The sequence below is a fragment of the Balaenoptera borealis genome (genome assembly GCF_965194805.1).
Source record: "Balaenoptera borealis genome assembly, chromosome: 12".
Taxonomy (NCBI): Eukaryota; Metazoa; Chordata; class Mammalia; order Artiodactyla; family Balaenopteridae; genus Balaenoptera; species Balaenoptera borealis.
Genome location: NC_138869.1, coordinates 76,531,562 through 76,557,647, shown reverse-complemented (window position 1 = coordinate 76,557,647; position 26,086 = coordinate 76,531,562). Strand labels below are relative to the sequence as shown.

At 40.6% G+C, this 26,086-nt stretch overlaps 1 protein-coding gene and 1 pseudogene across 3 annotated transcripts in view; one reads left to right on the top strand and one right to left on the bottom strand.

Annotated features, from left to right (window-relative positions):
• Positions 1 to 24,818, bottom strand: LOC309607451 (small ribosomal subunit protein uS3 pseudogene; annotated as a pseudogene). The gene has a single exon. The product of its transcript is annotated as a small ribosomal subunit protein uS3 pseudogene (transcript).
• A 92-nt stretch (positions 24,819 to 24,910) lies between these two features.
• Positions 24,911 to 26,086, top strand: part of TRERF1 (transcriptional regulating factor 1) — a 197,977-nt gene continuing 196,801 nt past the window's right edge. For both annotated transcript variants that reach the window (XM_082345955.1, XM_082345950.1), the window contains exon 1: positions 24,911 to 26,067. The gene's annotated coding sequence lies outside the window, so the exon portion shown is untranslated. The remainder of the gene's footprint in view (positions 26,068 to 26,086) is intronic.

Here is a 26,086-nt window from a genome sequence, read left to right as displayed (position 1 = left end):
TATATATATATATATGTATGTATTTCTCAGCTCTACAGCAGGTCAAGTTTTTAGAGACTTCCATGGAGTTAAAATGAGAGGAGATGGACAATGCTACTATTGAACAGTATCTGACTCTGTAATCATAATGCATTTATTGCCAAGAGCAAAGAGTTTTAATTGATTTTTAGTTGTTCATAACCAACCCATTGGTAAAGCTTAGGAGACCTAGTTATAAACTTGATAATGCAAAAATCAAGTATGGATGACAGAAGATACAAAGTGAAGTGTAGAATTACTGAGTGGATTTGTTGGGGAGCTAGTACCTTAACTCTATAAAAAGATAGTTGACGAAACAAAAACTAAAGGTGTTAGGATGTTATTTATAGTTATAAAGGTATAGAGCAACTAAAAGGGAAGGTAGAGGAGGTGTTGGAAAATGAGCTGAGTTTTTCATCTATCATAGGACAAGTTAAATAGATAATGTCTAACATTGATAAACCAAGAAATGGCAGTAGAAGCATATTTAGGAATATGGAAATATAGCAGAGTGCCTTTTTTTTCCAATAACAAAAATAACCCTAATTCAGTTTGACTTGGATTGTCAGGAAATGTATTGGCTCTCATCACTGAACTTCCAGAGGTAGGGCAGGTTTCAGATTGATCCAATCCAGTATATCTAGCTCTGTTTCCCTGCATTTCTCTTGACCCTGAACTTGTTTGTGACCTGGCCTCTCCTCAGGTTGGTGTTAAGATAGCTGGCATTCTAGGTCTTTCCACATTTCCAAGTCCTGGAAAAACTGGTCTCTAGTTCCCCAGAAGGAAAATGGAATTTCCTCTTTCTCTCTCATTTAAGGGTCTTCTTCCATTTTTTATATTACGACTGAAAATGAACCTATTTACACGGTGATTGATGGTGGGAACAACCATTCTTCACAGAAAGGAAAGACTTGGCCACTTCCATGGTAGAGGTTGAGCTGCTTGGAGCAGGCCAGGAGAATGGCCATGGACTTGCTTAGACTTAGGAAGTAATTATAAGTTGTTCTTGAGTAGTACACCCTGCCTATTATTCTCAACCTCCAGTAGGTGTTATTTTTTTTTTAATTAATTAATTTATTTATTTATTGGTTGTGTCATGTGGTTTGCAGTATCTTAGTTCATCAACCAGGAATCGAACCTGTGCCCCCTGCAATGGAAGCGCAATGGTCCTAGCCACTGGACCGCCAGGGAATTCCCTCCAGTAGGTGTTATTAATGTTACATCTCGGTCTCAATGTTGCTGGGAGAAGTTAGGAAAGAGCTGGTGCCCAGGCTTGGAGCAAAGAATTACAACTAAAAGTGGAATCCCTAACCCCTAGATGGAGATGGTTAGCAATATCAGTCAGCAGAAGAGAGCTGGGTCCAGGAGAAAGGTGAGCCATGACGTGTGGACTAAGGAGAAGCTTCTCAAACACATTGGGGGATATGTGTGGTTATTTATAGCAAGGAGTTTGCTAGGGGTTTGAATCATAATTATGGGTATAATTACTTGGGTATAAAGAGGATGAATGACCAAGTTTTATATATGGGTTTCAAATAGATTGGCTTTCAACCCAATTTTTCATCAATCCTTCTCCCTTTTGGAAGAATATTTGGAAAAAAAAATTCCCTTATTTTACAGAAAGTCGCTATCCTCTGTAAATGAATTTCCTGGACAGAATCCATTACCTGGCCAGTGGAAGGAAGGCTCCTTATGTAAGGCATGAATACCTCCTTGTCCACTTAGCTATTGATTTGATTTTTAAAAAAACCTCTACCATTTGTGTGCAGGTGTGCCTGTTCATGTTCAATCAAAAATTATAGCAAGACAGAGATGGGACCTGTGAAATTCTCCTTCCACAATGCCTGCCATTTCACTACGTGTAATTGGGCTTCTAATAAAAGATTCCATGTACTGGTGTTCTTCTAGGGGAGATTTCTAGGGCAGTTGTGGAGCTGGAGATGTAGATATTCTGGTCAAATATGAATATAATATTCACTTCTAAATTCTGGAGAAGACTATCTGGGATAGCAATGTATTTCCTGATTCCTAGAGATTATGAATGGAATGGACTGAAACTTGTTTTGGATAGTTTACCTGTTCATCTATCTGAAGGAAGAGTGCAAAATCAGATACACTTTCAAGGTCCTTTTCTAGTTCTGGCTTTTTACATATTTAAAATTCAAGAGCACAAAAAAATTTTAAGCTTCCCATTTCATTTTGCCCCCAAGGTACATAAGTTTGATGAGAGCATGGGCATGGTAAATGGAAAGAAAAATTATAAACTTGGGTTTAAACTTGTTTTTCCTTAAAATGACAAAGCTATGATTTGTCACGTATCCTATGTAGCTTTGGAAGAGAATTCTCCCTCCATTTACTCCTAAGAATTATTATATTCAGGAGAAAGGCATAGGGAAGAGTGTTTCTAAATACAATTTTATTCAAGGTTGGCAGCCATCGATGTTCAAGGAAATAATAATAGGGCAATAATCATTTGTTCTTGCAAAATGCTTTTCTATGGAAGGATCTTGAAGAACATTTAGAAATGGTGACCTTATTAATCCCAGCCACATTTATGTGAGAGAACAGGCACACGTGTGACAATGTTGCAGACAGCCAAAGGGCTGCAAAGGAAAGTTAAATGATTTGTCAAAGGTCAACTTACAGATCCCTAGGAAGAGTTTGACGATTATTTTAATCACTGGCAGTGGCTTAATATGTTTCTCTTCCAAGAGTATGGGAAGATCGTCTTAAGTCTTTGGAATAAGCATCATCTTTAAAATATAATTTGTTTTACTTTCTCGGATTATGAAAGTAGTACATGATCATTGTGGAAAATTTGGAAGACATAAGACAGTAGAAAGATGGGAAAAAGTCATCATCATCCCACACTCTCAAAAACAGTATCTTTTCTTTCTTGTAATAGCTGGAATGGCTTTGATTTCTTGACCAGGCTCTGACCGATACATTGGATAGCATGGTTCAAAACTTCTATAGCACTACTTCCTGCTAAGTGACTGGGGTCCATATCATAGATCACAGATGCTGATTCAAGTAGGTCATTATCAGAAGGTCAAGTAAATGAAAGAAGGTGGGGTTACAGAGAATTGTACAGGTATATAAATGCCTTGTTTCTCCTTTGCCTGAAATGGAGCAAAATTAACCAGATGAAATTAAACCCATGAAAGACATCTTTTACATGGGCTCCTCTGCGCCATAGGGTAAACTTTCCTCCTTCTCTCTGTTATCTAATAATGGTCTTCTCCCTTTTTTTCCTGCTATCTCTTCTATTTCTTAAGTGACTTCATCTGTAAGGATAAAATACTTTTTATGCAGTGGAAACAATATCAACTTTTGAAACTGGAGCATAAGACCAATGGGCATGATTTTAAAGAGAGAAACTATAATATTAATGACAATGAAAACTGTTATGAGTCAGAAGGAAAATATTTTCAAGTTTTAACAAATAGCTGTTCAGAATTTATCATGTACTGTGTCAGGCACTGCTGGCGATGCAATGATTTTTTTTTTTTAAGATGTATTTATTATTTATTTATTTATTTTTGGCTGTGTCGGGTCTTAGCTGCAGCACGCGGGAACATATATTGGGAAGGGCCAAGCAATGAGTTGGCGAAATTTGGAGGAGGAAGAACAGGTGTGAAGGCAGTTTGCTTCTTGGAAGAACTGGGATTTGAACTCCGCTTTGAGGATAAGAAGGATTCAGTAGGCACAAAAGCCTGGGGGGGGGGGGGTGTCATCCCAGCGGGAGGCACTGACTTGAGCAGAAGCCTAGAAGCTGGACAATGCAGAATAGCCTCCGGGCAGGAGCAACAGAGACCAAATGTTAAGCTGCAATGTAAGGGAGTCTTTGGTTGAAAGGCAAGGAATAGGACTGATTTTTAAAAAATTACCCAAGGCAAAAGTTCCAAGACCACTTGGCCAGGATAAAATGTGACGACTGAATTTACTTCCCTGTTACTGGAATTGACACTCCTGTATTCTATACACAACTCATGCCAGCAGAAATGATTGCATTATTTACTCTAATGAGTTCTCCTAATTTTTGGATTGTCCAAAATAACGCAAAGAATGTAACCAGTGAATATATGACAACAGTAATCAAAATAAATACATGGGATGCCCGAGACCACAGCCCAAGGCTATTATTCATTAAATGGGGGAAGAAAAAATCCTACAAATACAGGGTTCTGGGTCCCTTTCCTAAATATTAATTGTTTATTTCATGATTCTCCTCCACTCTAAACAGACCTTAAACCACCCCTTCTTAATATGCTCCCCTAAAGGATTATAAACTAGAAAGGAGGTTGGTTTAAACAAAGTAATCAGAAAGTAAGCAATCTTCTTCTCTTTCTCTCTGGCTCGAAGCTTGTTATGTCTGTTAAGGAACTTTTCTCTGCACAGACCTCAAGGTCAAACAGAGGTCACTCTTCTGCTTTTTGAGGTATGGGTGCTTTCATGTTATTTGCTCATTTTTATTGCTGAGAATAACCATCCATTTGCCCACATAACCAGGGCCTCCCCAACACAAAGACTTGAGAGTGGGCTCTGGCGGGGGGTTAATCCCGTTCAACACAAAGCAAACAAGTTCAAATCTCATTAAATGTTGGACTTTGAAGCAAGAATACAAATATTTCCAATTTAGAAAAGGAAGATAGAAATGTGACAGAAGTATTCTAATCATTTAGTAGAATAAATCGTACCAACATGATCCTAAAACTGTCAACTTGGTGGAAAAAACAATAAAACTCCATTAATAATGCAACAGCAATGCTTACTTTTTCACATGAGGAAAATTCTATTATAACAAACAGCCTGAGGCTTTTAAATTGCTTTTGTTCTAGATCAGTGGAATATTGTTATGAAGAATATATTGCTAGCAATGATGGTTTGGATCTGAAGATGAAAACTAGCCGATTTTTTAGTGTGAACCAGCAGAGATGGTGGTGGTTGCACATGGGGCCATGTGTGAATAACCTCCTTTGTGCAAAATTTTAAAAGGTAGACCATTCATTTGGGCACACATCTTGGTGAGCAGAATGCAGGGTGGAATTCAACTCCATTTGCCCCCTCAGCCAGGGCGCAGCTATACAACCTTCTGCAGAGGCCCCGGTGGCACAAGATTGTTCTTTTAAGACCTATTTATAAGTTGATCCTCTGAAATTATTTTCCTTGAGTCTACCCCAGGACAGGCCTCACTATATGCCTCCTTTTTAGTTATAAGGTCCTCTGTGATAGAATTTCCCATTTAAAGATTTGGACCAATGTTTTTTTCCCCTCGTTTTGGAAGCACTTTAGATTCATCCTACAAGGGTCTTGTAGGTCTCTCAGTTACCAACTGTGGCATCTTGGGGTAAGTTAGGGTTTTTTTTTTACTCTCTTAGCCTAGCTTTCCTTAACAAGGTACTATTAGTTCACTGGTTCCCAATAAACATTTTGTAATGGCCTTTTTCTATACCAAAACGGAATTCATAGGTAATATGATCATTCTACACACAAAATTTTTAAATAATTATAATGTCCACATATAAAGGGGAAAGAAAAGAAGAGCTGTTTATCATAAAACTATATAAAATGCATAGGCCTAACTATAATAGAAAACGTAATGAAGTTGTCAGTGCTGAGCAAAACAAAGTTAGAATCTTCTCTCAGTTTAAATAGTAGTTTACATTCCTGGAAAAATCAGTGTAAACCCACAATACACTTTGTGATTATGTGGAAAAGAGTTAGGTGCTAGTCTTGATCATTAGAACAGGCTTTCCACCCATATAAATGGGCTTTTGAAAGTTGTGTGGAGCATTCATGGAAATTGTTTGTTGGGTAGTACTGTCTCATACATGGAAGGAGGTATAGCACCCCTGGTCCCAATCTCCTAATGCCAGTAACGCCTGATCATTGTGATAATAAAAAATCCCCCCAAATTTCCACAACATACCCTAGTAGGGATGTAATTCTCTCATTGACAACCACTGGATTAACTAGTCTTGAATCCAAGAAGCCTGAAAAACTCAGGACCAGAAAAAGCCTTCCTCAGTGAAGATTTTACTACAACTTCCACTTTCCTTCAGCCTCTCCCAGGGATTCCAGCTCTTAGGGGAAGGGAACACAGCTGATGCGACAATTGGCCAGGACCAGCCCTGAAAGGACCTTGAGGAAGGCAAATGATACCTCTACCTTCTCCCCACTTCATCTCCTCCCGTCCCCACAGGGATTTTCCCACTTATTCTTCCCTCTCAGGCTTTCTCCCTATCAAAAATCACTTTCAGAAGTAGAGATATGTTAGCGATTTATACTTCCGTGTGAATATGTGTTAATTGTACGTCTCTTAAATCCAAATGGCTTATGAGCATATAAAAAGGTGCTCAGCCTCACCAGAAATTAAGGTAGTGAGAAATTTATAATAAAAATGAGATACTATTGATATTTCATACTCATCAGGTTGGCAAAAGTCTAAAACTCTAACAATACCAAATGTTGGAAAAGAGTGGGGAAATTGGTACAGCCACTTTGGGGAGCAATTTGATTTTATCTATTAAGATTGGAAATGCTATTAATCCTACATCACGGGAAACCGACTCTTAGGTCTGTACCTTAGAGGAAAACTATTTGATTGTACCGGAAGATATATATGTTTGTGGCAGCATTACTTTTAATAGTGAAAAACTAAATCAACTGGAAACATTTAAATGCCATTAATGGAAGATCAGATTCATATATCATTGTGTATTCATACAAGGGAATATTATACAGCAATTACAATGATGAATCACAGCTTTGTGTCTGCACAATGATAAATCTCAAAAACAATGAAGAAAAGCTAATTGCAGGGTATGTAGAGTGTGACACCATTTAAATAGTTTAAAAACCTGCAAAACAATGCCATATACTGTTTATAGATACATGAGTATGCAGTAAAAGCATAAAACATGTATAAGAATGATTAATTATTCATGATCTTGGTTATTTCTGAAGAAGGAGAAAGAATGAGATTGGGAAGAGGACACACAGAAAGCTCTCAGTTGTATCTGCAATGTTTTTGTTCTCCAGAAAAATATCTAAAGGAAATGTGGCCAACTGTTAAGATTTAATTTGCTATAGATAGTGCTGGATATACTAGGTACTCATTATATCTTTTACATATTTTGATGAGAAATAATACCATAAAAAAATAATTTTTAAAAGTGATGCATCATTAAGGGGTATTTGTATTCTTGATTTAGCAGATTCTTCACGACCTTCTAGGCACCAGGTGCTGAGACAGAGAACTCAACAATGAACAAGATACGCTCCCAGTCTTAGATGGTGGTTCTTAAACTTTATTGTGCATCAGGATCACCTGGAAGGCTTGTTAAAACACAGACTGCTGGGCCCAACCCCCAGAGTTTCTGATTCAGTTAAGTCTAGGATCAGGCTTGAGGATTTGCATTTCTGACAAGTTCCCAGGTGATGCTGATGTTGCTGGTTCGGGGACCACATGTCTCCTGAAGTTGTTTTAACACTATTGTGGAAGGACTTTATTCCTGCTATAAGGGTTCCAAGAACTGATGGGAGAAGTATATTTTCTGGACAGCATGCTTGGCCAAGTCTCTAAAGCACACTTATGCTGCCCGCCCTGGGCCACAAACAGCACATCATCTTCCTGGTGTCTCAAGAAATGTCACTGCATCCTCTTACCCCTTCTAACTTGTGGTTATGTATCTTTCAATTTATTCTATTAAAACTTTAGCTCCTCTATACATCCTATTTGGTGTACACCCTATACAAAATGTCAACAGCAGGTTTTCTCTGATATTGGAATTATGGTTAATTTTTAAATCTTTTTGCTTGTCTGCATCATCTAACATTTCCATAATGAACATTTTCATTATGAACAAGAGTTAATTATATAATAAGGATATTAAAGTAAAATAAATATATATCAAATTGTGTTAGGCTCTGTGATGCGGGCGGAGATGCTAAGAAGTAGTACGGATATGGACTTGCCTTTAAGAGGTATATGATCTCATTCATACATACATTGGAAAAACATTTAGCAATAAAACAAGCTATTCAGGAAAGTGTTCACTGAGAACTAAATGTACAGTTGGCAAGTACTTTGGAAGGAAAAAATGACTAGGCTGAGTGGCCCTAGAAGGAGCATTTGGGCCCAGCCTTGGATGATAAACCTGCCAGAGACTAAGCAGAGGGCGAGGGAGGATGCAAGGGTCTCTGCAAATCCCCAGTATATGTATAGGTGCTCAGTGAACACTGAAGAATTGAACACTTATTGATTTCATATAGAAACTTCACTCAGGCACAAACAAGTACATTCAGCGTAATAGTGGCTCATACCCAAGACGCATAAATTGAAACCAAAATTAATTTCATTGTGGGTTTATGACAAGTCAAGAATGGGAGAGAATGTCATCTTCTTTTATGTGATTTCTGCATTGATGATTACATCTCAAAAGTGCATCTGTGGGTTTGCAAAGAAAGACCCATCTGGACTGGACACCTCTTAGGTGTGTTATCCTCCCCTTTTGCCCTTAATTAAGATGGGGGAGTTCTTACTGGTCTTCTAGATCCTCTGTTCAAAACCTTACTGGTCTTTTAGTTCCTCTGTTCAAAACCATACTCACCCTAAAAGAGCATCTCTTCACCTCTTTATGTTTGGATTGATTATATTTTTCTCTGTGTTAAAAAAGCCTGGAGGCATCTACTTCTGGACAAGATGAAACAACAGGGTCCAAATTTATCCTTTTGCCTTAAACAACTAGAAAAGCAGATTAAAATATATGAAAAAATGGGGGCGGAGGTATAAGCAGGGGCTGGACGGAAGAGTTACAAAGGTGCATGAGGAAACTTTTGAGACTGATGAATATATTCATTATCTTGATTATGGTGATTCTTTCGCAGGGGTATACATATTTCAAAACTTAGACTGTATACTTCAAATATGAGCAGTTTTTGTATGTCAATTATATCTCGATAAAACTTTTTAAAAGTACTGGAGAGAGAGAAAAAAAAAAGCCTGGGAGCACAGGTACCATCAAAAAAAATACTCCCGTGCTATTATTAGTTGGATAGTTTCCCTTTCTTTTAGCAGATTTTAAAAATTACTGTTAAGCAGAGGTGAATATACAGAGAAAAATAATCCTATGTTATTTAATTGAATAATTTCCCTTCTTTTTATCAGATCTGTTATTCATGTTAAGCAACTGGGTTGCTAATGAAGTTAAAGCTTCTGGACCCTCACAAGTTCTTTCCAAAGTTCTATAGCTGATTTTCTGTTTGTAATTGTGTTTTCTTTTTTAAAAAAAGAGGCCCCAGACTTCCCTGGTGGCACAGTGGTTAAGAATCCGCCTGCCAATGCAGGGGACACGGGTTTGATTCTGGTCAGGGAAGATCCCACATGCTGCGGAGCACCTAAGCCCGTGTGCCACAATTACTGAAGCCCGTGCACCTAGAACCTGTGCTCTGCAACAAGAGAAGCCACTGCAATGAGAAGCCTGCGCAACACAACGAAGAGTAGCCCCCGCTTGCCGCAACTAGAGAAAGTCTGCGAACAGCAACGAAGACCCAAAGCAGCGAAAAATATAAATAAATTTAAAAAAAAAAAAAAAAGGTCCCAGGTTGTATAAGATTCAGGCTCCATGAAACCTGGATGCAACCCTACATTTTTTTAAAAAATTGTATTAAAGGTCTTTATAGAGCAACATCAGACTCCAAATCCAGCTGCCAAGGAGACTGTGTTATGCAGTGGGTACTTGCTGGCATGGCAGGCATCTGTGGCTTCCCTCCCTTCTCTTCAGGGATGGGGAAGGTGACAGTGGACAGTGTCTCATCTATGGGTTCCACCATGCCCAGTGGTCAGGCAGGGGCTTCTTAAGGGTCCATCTTTCCACTTGGGTCCCAAGGCAGCATGATCTTCACTTTGATGCCCAGCACACTCTGTCTGAACAGCATATGGCAACCGCTGGTGTCTGTGTAGGAGCTAACAAGGTCCTCACTGTGGGTCATCAGGCTATCCACAACTTCATGGATTTAACCCTCTGTCCTTGGAGTTGCCCGGGCATTACGACCTAGCAGCCCTTGTCCCCACTCTCCACGATGACCTGCAGCACACCAGAGCAAGCCCTCCTAGAAGTGTGTACTGCAGATCCCGCCTGGGTGATGTGCACAGAGCTCTCGTATATTCCTTTTCCTCCTAAAGCTCTACACTGCCCTCAGGGAAGCCATATCTCTTCTGCAGCACAGCGGTCAATTCCTGGATCCGCCAGCCCCTCTCACCAAGAACATTGTGCGTCCTGGAGGCCAAGATAATGATTTCCGTCCTGGTTGGTGTAAATCGGAATTCAACTCTAGAGTAGTCATCTTTGGCCAGCGCCCGAGTGAGACACTTGTTCAATTCAACCTTGAGGACGCCATCAAGGTTGGAAATTGACACTGCCATCTTGCCACCTGGCAGCACCTTAAGGAATGGCCCAGTGCTGCTGTTAAATGACCTAAGGAGTGTGATGTGAGCAAATGGTTCCCATTGCTATTGCAGACAGAACACAAACACCCAAAGAACTTTAGGACTATGGTGGCCTAGAGCACCATTCTCTCCTTGGATAAGCCTTTGTGTGGACTTGGTAACAGCAGCTGAGGGGCTGTGAATAATACTTCAAACTTCCTTACTTTCTTTTTCATCAATTGCTCTATCTGGAGGGACCCAAGTGTGAAGGAGAAAAATGACCCAATAAATACAATTCAGCTTCAGCAGCTTCAGAATGCCCATTCCCTGTCTCTTCCATCCACACTCCAGAATTGAACAAGCAAGGTAGGAGAGGAGAGCTTTGCCTCAGGTGCTCTTTGTGACTCAACATTGGGGAATTTCAGATCCAACACCTCCAGAGAAGGTGTCTTGAAATGATCATGGAAATAAGCTCTTTTACTACATTTGGGCCACATTTCACACTGTTCCTGAGTAGAATATCCTTGCTCTTCCTCTCTGTCAACCAGATCCCACTAGTTCCTCAGTACAAGTTCAGTGCCTTCCTCCTGGAATTGCCTTCCCAGATCTATCCAGTGCTGAGTGAAATCTTCCTTCCCTAAACCGAGCACTTAAGATATGACAATTCTTGAAGCTGTTAGGAGTTTAGACCCCGACTCCTATAACCATGTGATCTTGGGTAAGTGATAATTTTTCTGAGCAGAGAGTCCCCAATAATAATTCATTTTCCACACTAATGTGTGTTAATTTTATAATTAAAATGTTTTATGATGGCAATAACAATTCATACTGATGTCACGGAGCTGGCATGAAGCTTAACTAAGATAATATATGTAAATATCTTTTGTAAACTATAAAATGCTGTACAAACATAAAGTACCGGCAGAGGTGATATTCCAAATATTTAATGACCGGTACGCACTGGCCTTGACCAATCCGAACAGTTTCAATCACAACACTGGAGCTCAGTCCAGTAAACTCCCTGTGGGATCAGACATTAACTCTTTAGTTGCTAAATTAAAGGAAGGTCTGGGGTTTCCTGAAGGAGAAACTAAAGTAATGGGGGTCTAATGGAAAGAGACTCAGGGGGCTAGGGACTATATTCTTTTTCAGATTCTCTTCCCTTATAGGTTATTACAAGATATTGAGTATAGTTCCCCGTGCTATAGAGTAAGTCCTTGTTGGTTATCTATTTTATACATAGTAATGTGTATATGTTACTCCCAACCTCCTAATTTATCCCTCCCCCCACTTTCCATAAGTTTTTTTTCTATGTCTGTGAGTCTGTTTCTGTTTTGTAAATAAGTTCATTTCTATCATTTTTTTTTTTAGATTCCACATATAAGTGATATCATATGATATATGTCGTTGTCTGGCTTACTTCACTTAGTAGGATACTCTCTAGGTCATCCATGTTGCTACAAATGGCATTATTTCATTCTTTTTTATGGCTGAGTAATATTCCATTGTATATATGTACCACATCTTCTTTATCCATTCATCTATTGACAGACATCTAGGTTGCTTCCATGTCTTGGCTATTGTAAATAGCGCTGCAATGAACATTGGATACATGTATCTTAGAAAATATTTTTGCCTGGACAAAAATGAAGCACAACACATAAAAATTTGTGGGGTGAATTAAAGCAGTTCTTAAAGCAAAATTTATAGCATTATAAAGTAGCTTATCTTAGAGAAGAAGAAAGGTCTCAAATCAACAACTAAGCGTCCATCTTAAGAAACCAAGGAAAGCAAAATAAACCAAATGCAAGCAGAAAGAAAGAAATAATAAAGAGCAGAATAAATGACCTTGAAAACTGAAAAACAATAAAGAAAATCAATAAAATCAAAAGCTGATTCTCTGAAAACATCAATGAAATCAATAAACTCTAGCCATACTAACAATTTAAAAAAATAGAAGAGACACAAATTACCAACGTCATTAAAGACCCCACAGATATTAAAAGGCAGTGCTCTGAACAGCTCTACGCACATAAATTCAATAACTTAGATGAAATGGACCAATTCTTTAAAAGCCACAATCTTCCAAAACTCACGCAAAGAAGAAATAGGCAACATATATATTAAAGAAATGGAATCCATAGGTAAAAACCTTAAAAAAACTCCACAAGCTTCCAGGCCCAAATGGTTTCACTGGTAAATTCTACCAAACTTTTAAAGAACAAACAGCACCAATTTTACACAATCTCCTCCAGAGAATAGAAGGGAAGAGAACACTTCCCAACTCATTTTATGAGGCTAGAATTGCCTTGATACCAAAAAACTAGGCAAAGACAGTACAAGGAGAGAAAACTATAGACCACTATCCCTCATGAACAGTACACAAAAATCTTCACAAAAAAAAAATACTAGGAAATCAAATCCAGCAATATATGAATAGAATACTACTCCGTGACCAAGTGGGGTTTATCCTAGAAATGCATGACTGGCTCCAAATTCAAAAATCAATCAATGTAATTCACCATATTAAAAAACTAAAAAGGAAAAATGACATGAGCATATCAAACAATGCAGAAAAATCATTTGAAAACATCCAGCATCGATTCATGATAAAAACTCTCAGCAATATAGAAATAGAAGGAAATGTCCTTAATTTGATAAAGGCCATCTACAAAATACCTACAGCTAATGTAATGTTTAATGGTGAAATACTGAATGCTTTCTCCTAAGATCAGGAACAAAGCAAAGATGTCCTCTATCAACACTCCTATTCAGTATAGTACAGGAAGTCCTAGTCAGTGCAGTAAGGCAGAGAAAGAAAGTAAAGACATACAGATTAGAAAGAAAGAATACTGTACCTATCTGCAGGTGACATTATTTTCTACATAGAAAATCCCAAGGAATTTACCGAAAAAGTCTTAAATTAATAAATGAGTTTAGCACAACTACAAGAGATAAGGCTAACTCACAAAGAAGATTATATTTCTACATGCTTAAACAATTTGGAAATCAAAATTAAAATATATATTTCATTTGAAATTTTTAAAAGAGAAATACTTAGGTATAAATTTAACAAAGCTTGTGCAGGATCTGTATGCTGACAACTATAAACACCGAGGAGAGAAATCAAAGGACATAAATAAATGGAGAGACATACTGGATTCATGGGTTGGAAGATCCAATTTAGTTGAACATGTCAATTTTCTCTGAAGAAATCTATAGATTTAATACAATTCCAATCAAAAGTCCAATAAGATTTCTGCAGATATAGACAAGCTGATTCTAAAATTTATTTGGAAAGACGAAGGGACCAGAATAGCCATAACAATTTTGAAAAAGAAGGATAAAGTGGGAGAAATCAGTCTACCTGATTTTAAAACTTACTGTAAAGGAACAATAATCAAGGCACTGTGGTACTGGTGGAGGGTTAGAGACATAGACCAATGGATCAGAATATATCAAGCAATTGAGTCACAAAATGTCAATTGTCGACAAAGGTAAGAAAGCAATTCAATGGAAAAAGGATAGCCTTTTCAATATATGATGTTGGAATAACTGAACATCCATATGCAAAAGTATGCCACAAAAAGCTAAAGACAAAAAAAACTTGACCTCAGTCTCACATTTTATACAAAAATTAACTCAAAAATGGATCATAGATGTAAAACGTAAAACGATAAAACTTTTAGAAGAAGATATAGTAGAAATGTTTATGACTTGGGATCAGGGAGTTTTCTTAGACTTGATATCAAAAGCACAACTCATAAAAGAAAAAAATTGACAAATCGGACTTTATTAAAATGAAAACCTTTTGCTTTGTGAAAGACACTAAGAGAAAGGAAAGCTATAGACTGGGGAAAAATATTTTCAAATCACATATTCAACAAAGGACTTGTATCTAGAAAAACTCTTAAAACTCAATAGTAGGAAAACAAACAACCCAATAAAAAATGAGGAGAACATCTTGTTATAGTTTAATTCTTATAATCCTTAGAACAAAGGTACCTATCCTGATAGGAAACAAAGACCAATGCCTTTTGTTTGTTTGTTTTCAATGCCATTTTAAAATATAGTGCTTTCTGGATAATTTACATTACTGTAGATGGGAACAAAGTAATCGAGGTTTAAAATTAATTCTGTTTAATATTATAGGAAAAGTATAAACTAAGCATTTTATTCCCTTCAGTTTGATTTAAGTGATCACCTCTTCTAGAAAGCTTTCCTTGACCCTTAAGTATGAATTCCGTATTCCCCCACTGTGCTTTGCCAGGTTCCTGTGCATATCTTTATCAAAGCACCTTTCTTATTTTACAATATTAACCTGTCTCCTAAGGTTAAACCTCCTAAGGTTTCACTTTATTCCTAAGCCCTAGCACAGTAACTGGAAGGTAGTAACCACTCAGTGTGTTTGTTGAACAATTAAAGACTTGTAAAGAATAAATAAAAATTATTGATGAAATAATAAAATAACAACAACACTAATAAAATCTGATAATATTAGGATGCTTTTAGAATGGTCCCTGACACATAGTAAGTATGCAATAAATGCTCATTTATTCAACAAGTATTATTGTAGTTTTCCTACAATGTATGAAGCACTGTTCTAGTTGATAGGTAAATTACATGCATTTTTGGTTATAGCCATTAGAGCAAAAACAACACAGACCAAAACCCTCGCCCTCATGAAATTTACATTTTAGTAGGAGAGACAAACAATAAGTAAAATAAATAGGTGAAATATGTAGTTTGCTAGATGGAAAAAAAAAGGCGAGGGGCAAAAGACTTAAACGTCTATGTATGTTCACCAAAGAGGAAATAGCACATGAAAAGATGGTCAATACAATCAGCTATTAGGAAAATGCAAATTAAAATCACGATGAGATACTACTACACAGCTATTAGGATGAAAACAAAATCAATAGCAACAAAAGCCTGACAGCATCTACTGATGGCGGCGTTGTGGAGCAACTGGAACTCTCATTTGTTGCTTGGAATATAAAATGGTACTCAGGTAAACAATTTGCCTGTTTCTTATAAAGTTAAACATATACTTACCATATGATATGGTATGATCCCCCTCCTAAGTATTTACCTTAGAGAAATGAATTTTATGTTCGCCCTAAAACCTGCATGTGAATGTTTATATCTGCTTTATTCTAATCATCACCTAACAGTGGAGACCACCCCAAAATCCTTCAATGGGTGAACAGATAAACTGAGTACATTCATACTCTTTAGCATTAAGATACTATTTAGCAATAAATATTATTGCTAGTAGAGTATGAACACTGTTGAGCAATAAAAAGGAATGAAATACTATCATTACATGTAGCAACATGAATGAGTCTCAAAGACATTATGTGGAGTCAAAGAAGCCAGTCTCAAAAGACTGTATACTTTATGATTCCATTTCTATGACATTCAGGAAGAAGACCAAGTGAAGGAGTAATGGAGAACAGACCAGTGGTTTCCAGGGGTTACAATGGGGGGAGAGCGGAACTCTAAAGGGATTTTTTAGGGTGAAGGTGATAGAACCATCTGTATCTTGATTGTGATGATGTTTACACATAGGACTGTACACACACACACGTCAATTTTACTTACTATATGTTGATTTAAGAAAAGAAAGCCTACTGCGTGCAGCAATGAGGACCCAACGCAGCCAAGAATGAATGAATAAAATAAATAAATTTATGAAAAGAAAAGAAAAGAAAAGAAAGTCTATATCTAGGTAGGACCTCTGAATCCATCTGAAAGAGACAGTTTGTCAAGATTCTGTGTTCCTCAACTCAATTCCAAAGGAGAAAACAAATATTATTAAGTCAAATAAATAAGTTTTAAAAAAACAACAAGAATAAACAAACCAAAACCACACCTTCTATATGCAGGCTCAGTAACTCAAAGTCAGAGTTGATTTACTAGGTAATTATCCTACACAACCATACAATCATGCTTCAGGTTATTACAGCAACAGGCTGAACTGAAAAAACTAGGTAAGTGTGCTTTCTGATGTGAAATTGTTACCATTCACAGGTTTACTGTGTTGTTTTTCTTCTTTGACTTAATTTCATTTTCTATTTCAGGCTGGATTTATTGATAAGCACTCTGATAAGCTATTTTTGTAAAAAAAAAATAAAAGAAGTGTGTGTGTGTGTAAGAGTTCACAGTGGGTTACGAGTGATCTGTATTTTCTTTTTGCCTCTTAGTGTTTTTTTAAAAATTTCTTTAATGAGCATGTATTACTTTATAAACCAATAACCTAAATAAATTATAAGAACTCAAGTCAATTGCTAACTAGAGTGTCTCCCACATAGAAAATTTTTTGGAATATGTTTTATTTTGTAGGCAAGAATGGGCTTAGTTACTCTAGGTATGATAGTAGTGGTTGTAAAATGGGTGCTTCTAAAAGGATTTCACAGTTCCCTTAAAAAGGCTGTGTAAACAACTTGGCAGTTCCTCAAAAAGTTAAACATAGAATTACCATATGACCCAGCAATTCCACTCCTATGTGTATACCCAAAAGAACTGAAAATAGGTATTCAAATAAGTACCTGTACACTCATGTTCATAGCAGCGTTATTTATAATTGTCAAAAGCTGGAAACAACCCACATGTCCATCAACTGATGAATTGATTAAAAAAATGTTGTATATCCACACAAGGGGATATTATCCAGCCATAAAAAAGAGTGAAGTACTGACACATGCTACAGCATGAATGAACCTTGAAAACATTATGCTAAGTGAAAGCAGCCAGACAGAAAAGGTCATGTATTTTATGATTCTATTTATATGAAATATTCAGAATAGGTAAACCTAAAAACAGAAGGCAGATAAGTGGTTGTGAGGTGCTAGGGGGAGGGAAGAATGGGGAATGACTGCTTAATGGGTATGGTGTTTCCCTTTGGGGTGATAAAAATGTTTTGTAACTAAATAGACGTGATGATTATACAACATTGTGAATGTATTAAATGTCACTGAATTATGCACTTTAAAATGATTAATTTTGTGTTCTGTGACTTTTACCTCAATTTTTTTAAAAAGATGAAGTGTGTCCCTGCAATCTTATTCACATTTGCAGCAAAAATCTTTATTTTTCAGGGAAATTATAAAGGATAAATATAGTTTAGCCCGTATCTACACAGTTAAGAACTCTGAGTGGCATGTGAATTAATAAGTGATATGCACTTTTTGGAAAGTGATCTGAATAGTCTTAAAATGTTCAGAGGAATTGAGTAGTCAGAATGGTTACAAAGCAGCATAATGAACTCCCTTTGTACAAGCTTTTCAATGCTCCTCATGTGTGAAAGGTATCTACAAATATTTAATTATACCAAAATCCTCGGTTGGCATACATTCTATTAAGCTACTATTGCCCTAGTGGTCCTTGCAATTCTTGGGATGCTGTGCCTGTCGAAGGTACTGTTTTGTTGTGATGTTGGCCTAAGGGTGAAGGGGAGTGGGGTGTTACCTACAAAATTTGACTTTGGGGCCTGGAATGTTTCTAAAAATTTTGAAATCCCAGGCTTCTCTCTTCACTTAATGATGGCTCTTTCAAACATCTAATTTTCTTGAAAATTCTTGGGTCATCTTGTTTTTCCTTTGAAAGTATGTAAAACCTTGTGCATGATGCGTACCAAATGATTACCCTTTAATAATCAATACAGAGTCCTTTACTGAAATTCACTGTTTGAATTTTCCATTTTCATGTTATTTACTCTTAACCATGATCCTGAAAATTTCAGGTAAAAGTCCTGAGCTGGCTATTCTCTGCCCTTTCCAGATTCACTCTTACCTTTTTCCACTGTACCCTATGCCCTGGCAGGCTGCCCTCCACTGATTTCATCAACAGGCTCCCAGAGCCCCTGGCTTCCTATAGGGTTCAGCCAATGGGAGGCACATGTAGGAGGTCAGAGGGCAGGGGCAGAGAGAAGCTGGGGTAGCTATTCACCTGCCTGTGCTCTCTGCAGGCTGTGGGTTGACTATGGCTGTGTTCTGTGTTGTGTTCTTACAGAAGGCCGTCACTTGTGCTGTGTGACCCTCTCCTACAGCTACAGTCACAGCCATAACTTCAGAGACAGCGTTTCCTCCATTCCAGATATTTCTCTTTCTTGCCTTTTCTGACTTATGGGTGGTAAAGGTTCCACACTGTTTTTAGTTCTTTGGTTCTATACCATCCCTTGCTGGTTTCCCTTAGCCCTGCACAAAGGACTCACTACATAGTTTGTGGGGTCCAGTGCAAAATGAAAATGCAGAACTTTTTGTTCAAAAACCACAATGGATTTCAAGATGGCGACCACAAGGCATTAAGCAGTGCAGGACCTTCTAAGTGCAGGGTCCTGTGTGACCACACAAGCTGCACATTCACGAAGCCTGCCCTGACTGCACACTATTGTAAACAGTACTTACCATAAATGCTCCTCAGTTACCTGTTGAGTGTGCCACCCATTTCCTGCCAGGATCTTTTCTAATACAAGGTCTTAATGGTTCTCTTTCCCATTTAAAAAAAATGTGACTCCATTAGGGGTTCTGGAAAAGTAGCTGTTATCTATACTTAGATTTAAACACTCTGCAATTTAAAACTTTTTAATAGATTCGCATCTGCAGTAGGAAATTCACTTATTCTCTCTCTTCCTCACCCTTACATGGAACAAAGCCACTCATTTGGGAACCAGCGGGGGCCACCGCAGCCCTTGAGCACTACCCGCCACGTGCTGGTACTGTAGTTGAAATGTGTGACTCCCAAGCATGGCTTCTGGGCAGGTGCAGGAATTTTTAGCAGTGATTTCAACCATTGAGTTGCTTTTTGATTTTTATACTGGATACAGAATCTACTATCCTAGTTTGTTTTTTTTCCCTCTCTTCAAAATAAGACTTAAACCGAGAGCTTTCTCATAGCCTTTCTCTCTCTGGCTAGAAACTTGCCTGAGATAGTGATCTCTTAGTATTACTAAACAAACACCAGTTAGGCCTCCTGTCTTGAGTAAGGCCTGCTCTCTCAACACCATCCTTAACAGACTTGGGGGTTGAGGTGACAGTCAACAAATTATGCTATCTTATTGGTTTCAAAATGGGAGTCCCATAAGCCCTTCTGTGCCAGGACTTTTTGCTTTCATTGCTTTGGTTGTTACAGATTCAGGGATGGCAAAGAAACATGAGTCTGAGAAATACTCTACAACTATAGTGTTTCACTGCTTGCATTTGCCACAGACTTATTTGCGCTTGACCACTGAGCCTTCTTCAACAACTGCATTAGTTACATCCATCACTCATTTCTAAAGCACCCACCGACTTTTTCTACCCTCACAGTCCCTTGATTTGGTCACGTTGCCTCTCAGAGTCTTGGATAGAGCAGGAAGCAAAGTTGGGATTTTCTTTCCATGCCTTTTCTCCCCCATTACTCCATGCCTCCAGTTTTCCCTGTTTTTAAGAAGCGCTCCTGAAGAGTCACCTTTAATGTAAAGTACTATACGGAAGGGTTCACTTCTTTGAAGAGTTACCAAATATACTGTCTCATCTTTTCTCTGAAATGCAAATTTTCTCTCAAGGAGGACAAACTTGCATTTCAAAAGGGGGTCATATGAAAAAAATAATTCCAGCTGTTTAAATCCAGAGCACAGAAAAATTATTCCTAGAACAATACACAGAAAGTTCACTGGGCCTGAAACATTTCATTTGGTTGTGAATTGGCTGCAGTTCCATTTCCATTCAGTTTTGATCTGTTCTTGAGTTAGGCAAATAACCAGTGTGGCCTCAGAAATGATCCTTCTCTTGTGAAAGCCAACAACATTGTTTAGACTTCTAGCCTGGATGGCTGGAAGGGGCCTGAGAGGTCTTATAGCCAAACTACAAATGAGGAAACTCAGAGCAGTTCTGGACTGGATGACAGAACTGGTAAGCACAGAGTTGAGAATTTTGCCCAGTGCATCAGATTCCTAATCCATGCCATTTTGAAGTGGCTCTGTGGAGACACATTTTCAGGGAAAATTGGCTCCCAATTTTAATTTGCCTCTTCCTCCATCACCCAGTCCTGCCATTTTCCTTCCTCTACATTGTCCTCTGAGTGGTTGAGGGGCGTCCTTAACAATCACCTGTCCACCTTGCTCTCTGCAGTGTTCATTTCTGCCCCCTCCCTGATTTACCTGCCAGACATAAGTGTTGCTCTGAATGTCTCACAGTAACAAAATTGCCATTTTTGCATCTCTACTATAAGCCAGTACTGTATTTCAACAACTTAAAAAATTTCATAGTACATATTTGTCACAAATTAGATCACAAGCAAGTTTTATGTATGTACACATACATATATCCGTATGTATCTGTCTAAAAATGTGTATACAGACATACATGTATCTATGCATATATGTTTGTTATCACTTAAATGTATAAAATCAATTGTTTGTCTTCATTAGTTAACAGTACTGAAAGAGTGTAAACTAAGAAATCAAAAATGAAGACTAATTACAATAAAAACAAACTACTTTAAAAAAAAATTTCAGAGTTACTGATAACATTTCATAGTAATTGAATAAGCCTTATCATTCTAAATTTCAGTGCTTTAAAATAGAATTATTTTACTTTTAAATTTATTTCAGACTTATTTGAAACATTTCAAACATTCAGCAGAAGTAGGGTGAACAGTATAACAGACAGCTCCACCAATTATCCGTACTTTGCTAATCTTGTTTTATTTATCTTTTGGTTTTTTGGGAGGGGGCTGGATTATTTGAAAATAAATCCTAAACATACTTTCACCCCAGCTTCCTCATTATGCATTCTAATAGATAAGAACTCAAGAAAAAATTTAACCACAATACCATTATCACATGTAACAAAATTAATAATTTCTTTTATTTTTTAATTTTTAAAAAATTAATTAATTTTACTTTTGGCTGCATTGGGTCTTCGTTGCTGTGCCCGGGCTTTCTCTAGTTGCGGCAAGCGGGGGCTACTCTTTTGTTGCGGTGCGCAGGCCTCTCATTACACAACAAGACTTCTCTTGTTGCGGAGCACGGGCTCTAGGTGCGCGGGCTTCAGTAGTTGTGGCACGCAGGCTCTAGAGCGCAGGCTCAGTAGTTGTGGCGCACGGGCTTAGTTGCTCCGTGGCATGTGGGATCTTCCCAGACCAGGGATCTAACCTGTGTCCCCTGCATTGGCAGGCGGATTCTTAACCACTGCGCCACCAGGGAAGTCCCATTTCTTAACATCTATATCAAGTCCACATTTTATTTCCCTGATTATCTCAAAGTCTTTTAAACAATTGGTTTATTCAAATCAGAGCCACACAGGATCTAAACATTGCATTTGGTTTACTACGCCTTTTAAAAGCCATTATTTACACACATTTGATTTTCACTTCATTTGACCAATGAAGAATGTATGGTCCCAGTTCACAGGTGGGTGAACTGGGGCCCAGAGAGGTTAAGAAACCTCCCCAAGTTCTCATTGCTGGTAGGGGCCAGACCCAGGACTTGAATTAAGGTCTGCCTAAGTCCAAAGACTCCATTCTACTTCCCCTTCAGGCTACCAGAATTTTCCCGTGTTGCAGAGAGGCAAGAGGCCTAGTGGTTAAGAGAGAGGGTTTGGGCTCAGGTTGGTCTGGATGCAAATTGGAGCAAGTTACATAATCTCTCTGATCCTCCACTTCTGTCTGCGTCTGTAAAATAAGGTTAATGATGATGGTTTGGGGCTGATTAAATAGGAGAAAGCATGTCTAGTACTTAGCACAGTGACTGGCACATAGAAAGCACTCAGTAAACCTTAGCTATTATTCCTAGCATAAAGGAGGAGAAAGAATCACAAAATGGTTGTTTGCTTTTGTCAGTAGCTCAGGAATTGTGGTTCATCATTGTTACTACAACTTGTTTAGGATTGAGGCTGAAGGGGTGGGGCGGTTGGGAGTAGGGTGTTGATTCTGCCTGGATTGGAGAAGGAAGCCCTGGACCTAAAAATTTAAGTAGGCATTCAAGGAATTCTCCTGAGACCTCAGCTAGAAAACAGTTGAACATGTCTTCTGACCTTCCACAGAGGGAAAACCAGTGGGGAGCAGACATGGTGGGAGGGAGACTTCTCAATGTTTATTCGAATTTGGAACCATGTAAATGCATTAAACCAATTCCAATAAAATGAATTGCATTTAAAAAAAAAAAAACCTTCTTTTACCATGGGGTAAGTGCTGAGAATGGGAAAACTAGGATTTAATGACAATAATAATAGTAATAATAATAATCCCCTTACAATTTTTGCAGCCCTAGGAGGGCTTTGGTCATCTAAGTCAGGTTTTGCACCAGGATGGGACTATTTCAGCTTGACTCTGATTTCAAAGATCTAAGGTAATATTTTAACTTTAGCTATCCTCCCTCTGACACTCATTCTAAGAGTCCAGAACCAGTGCTCCCAGATTTGGAGTTGTCTTCAAGCATATGCATTGTCAAGGGCTGAATCCATTGGCTAAGTAAGGTCTTTGCGTGTACCGTCTGTGCATTTATGGGTGTTTTCCCAGTTTATTAGGCCCTAAGTTGTTTTTGATGCTAAGTAAAGACTCTGGGGTGGGGCTCTGATTTTCTAGAGTCCTTGGGAAGGGAGGGGACACATAACCCCACTCACAAATAATCAAGAACTTGCCTAGACTCTGTTCTAAGGCCTTTACATACACGAACTCATTAAAACCTCACAATAACACTACACTGCAGGCACCATTATTCTGATTTTACAGGCGAAGAAAGTGAACCAAGTGAGGTGAAGTAACTTGCCTAAGGTCAGAGCCTGCACGACTAACCACTAGGCTTACTATCTCTCTGTTGGCAGTGGGCCAAGCATGTAGGGGTCCTTTGAAGGTGATGCAGGCGTCCTTGGCTGTGCAGCAGCAATACTTTAGGTCCCAAATCCTTCCTTCTAGTTTAGGACCAAGAAAGACCAGGGTGTCAATTTCCTCATTGACCCTTGGGCAAGTCACTTACTCCCTTCCAGCCTCAGGTTTCTTATCTGCCCCAGGGAGGAGTTTTAGATGAAAAGACCTCTCCTTGCATTAAGAGTGTGGGTGTGTGCTGGGGGTGGGCGGTATAGGGGCTGAGGTTTCTGGGCGGTACTGCGCTTCTTTTCCTAGGTCTCTTGAGGAAACAGGGTGTTTGGAGGTTTTGTCCTAGTCAACTCCCTCCCAGGAGGTCGGGCCCCCAGTCAGTGATGGCGCGCAAGCTTGGCTATGCCTCCTCCGCTTGGAAAAGGGCCGCCACTGCGGCCAGCTCCGGCCAAAGCCCGGTTGCCCGGAGGTCGAGGGTGGGTCTCTTTTCCCTGAGGGAGTTAGAGCTGAGATTGTATCCTTAGGAAGGCTTCTTGGAGGTAGTGACAGTTGAGTCAAGTCCTGAAGGTCTAGCAGGAGTTAGTAAGAAGAGGTGGAGGGGGAAGGGTTACCCCCGGCCCAAACAACAGAACAAAGAAGCACTACCCGGCTTACAGTATGGGAGGAGGAGCTGTGAGAGTGGAGAGGTCTGTAGGGGCGGAATCGCGCGGGGGCTTCAAAGCTTTATTCTAAGAGCAATTGGGAGGGGTTTGAAGGAGGGTACTCCGGAGTTTTAGAAAGACTCTTCTAGCCATTTGGGAAGAATGGGGCGGAGTGCGGCAGGAGGCTATCGTAGAAACCAGTCGGGTTGGAAAATGACCGAGGACTGAGGAAAGTGGCGCTGGGGGGCGGAGCCGAGCATCTGAGCCTTTCTCAAACCCCACGACACTGTGCGCTGTCCCTCGACTTTCTTTGCTTATGTGGAAGGGCCCCATAAAGGGCAGGGCACCGGCCAAAAGCTCAAAGAGCGAAACAGCGCAGAGCCCCCTCTTCTTTCGGGGGCTCTCTGGTCCAGGTGCCCCAGAATTGGTAGGGCTTTGCGGGAGAACTTAACACTGCTTAAGATGGAGAACCGTTACCCCTCAAAATACACAAAAACCTCGGCCGCTTTTGGCAGCAGCCTCCTCCGCCCATGACCTCATGCTTTAAGCTCCCATATAGCCTTCCCCCGCCCTGTCCACACCCGGTGCCCGAGTGGGGGTGGGGTGAGGGGACAGTGGCGAAGGTCTGGGTAGAGGGAGCACCTTATCTATACTGCGCGAAGATTTGGGGTAAGGGGCACAACGATTTTCCCATACCGAAAAAAGCATGGTTTAACTTTCTCTTGAGCAAAAAACACTCGCTGTCTTGTGGGACCTCCCCGAGACAGATGCCCCGTACCCGGCCCGAGGTAGTCTATTTAAGCCCAACCATCTTTGGTTCACGTCTCCTTGGACCAGAGAAGCCGCCTGGAAGTGCTGGCGTCCCGGGCTGGACCGAAGGGGGGCCGCGCCTTCGAGGGACCAGGGGGCTGTCGGGCTCTCGCCCCCCTGGCGCCGCCGAGGTTTGAACCCTTGGCTTGCCTTTCAGCCCGCGCCCTGCCCCCTGCTCGCAGCTGCTCTCGGTTTGGGTGCAGCGGTTTCCCCCGCAGAGGAGGAGGAGGAGACTGCGCGAGGAGCGACTCCCTGCTCGGGTTTCCGCACCAATGCCGAGCGGCCCCAGGCGGCCCCCGGCGGCAGGCCCTCCTCCCCGGCACCACGTTCCACAGTCATGGCGCACGAGGAGGGGCGAGCGCGCGCCGCGGCGGCACCCGCGCCCCTTCCCCTCCCCTCCGCCGCCCGGTTCCGGCCCCTCTCCTAGGCAACCTCCCTCCCCGGCCTTCAGCGCCGCGGAGATGGAGACCCCTCCCCAGAGGGATGCAGTTCCAGCGCCGTTTGCAGCACCCCCTCCCCGCCCCCATCGGGGCGGAGGGATGGAGCCGCGCGCTTCGCGAACCTCCAAGCCCCTTCCCGGGAGCCTCAGCCTCTCTCCCAGCCCCACCGAAGCCGGGATGCAGCGGGGGGTAGGCGCAGACCGTTTCCCCTAAGCCCACCTAGACCTTGGCATCTTTGCAACCCCTTAAAAAATAAACATAAAACCCAAACCCCAATCGTTAGACTGCAAAGCGCGTTACAATAACCGGGACGGCTACGCAGGAAACAATCCTGCACTGGTCCGGGTCTCAGGCGGCAGCTTCCCGGCCACGCCACCTTCTCCCGGGCCTCGATTTTCCGGCCTCGCCAGGGAGTCTGCCACACCCCGGGGCTGACAGGTCCCTCGCGGGGCCGCAACTTGGTCCGCACCCCCTGCCCCATCCACGTCCAGAGTCTCGCCAGCCTACAAAAGGTGCAACCTCACGTACAGGCAGAGCACACAGATAAGGTCGGCAGCGCACGCCAGGGAGGCTGCGAACAATGCGCCGGGTGGCCCGCGCCGGCCAAAGCGCGGCGCCCCGGGGGATAGGGGGCGCGGGCGGGGGCCGCGGCGGAGGACCCGCCGGCCGCGGCGCTGGACACCTTACTTCCTGCTTCCCCGCCCGCGGCCAGACCCAGCTCTGCGGAGGGATATCTCTCCCCTCCTCTGTCCCTCTCTCTCCCTTCCCCCGCCTCCCCTCCTTTTTGCTTCTGCTCCCCCCGCACTACCCCGCCTTTCTCCTTTTGCAAGAAAATAATTTGACAGTCGATTTGCTGACAGGGGAGGAATTTGCATCCTGGATTAAAAAAAAAAAAAGGCCGAGAGGAGCTTGGGAACGGTTGCTAGGGGTGGGTAATGGGTGAAAAA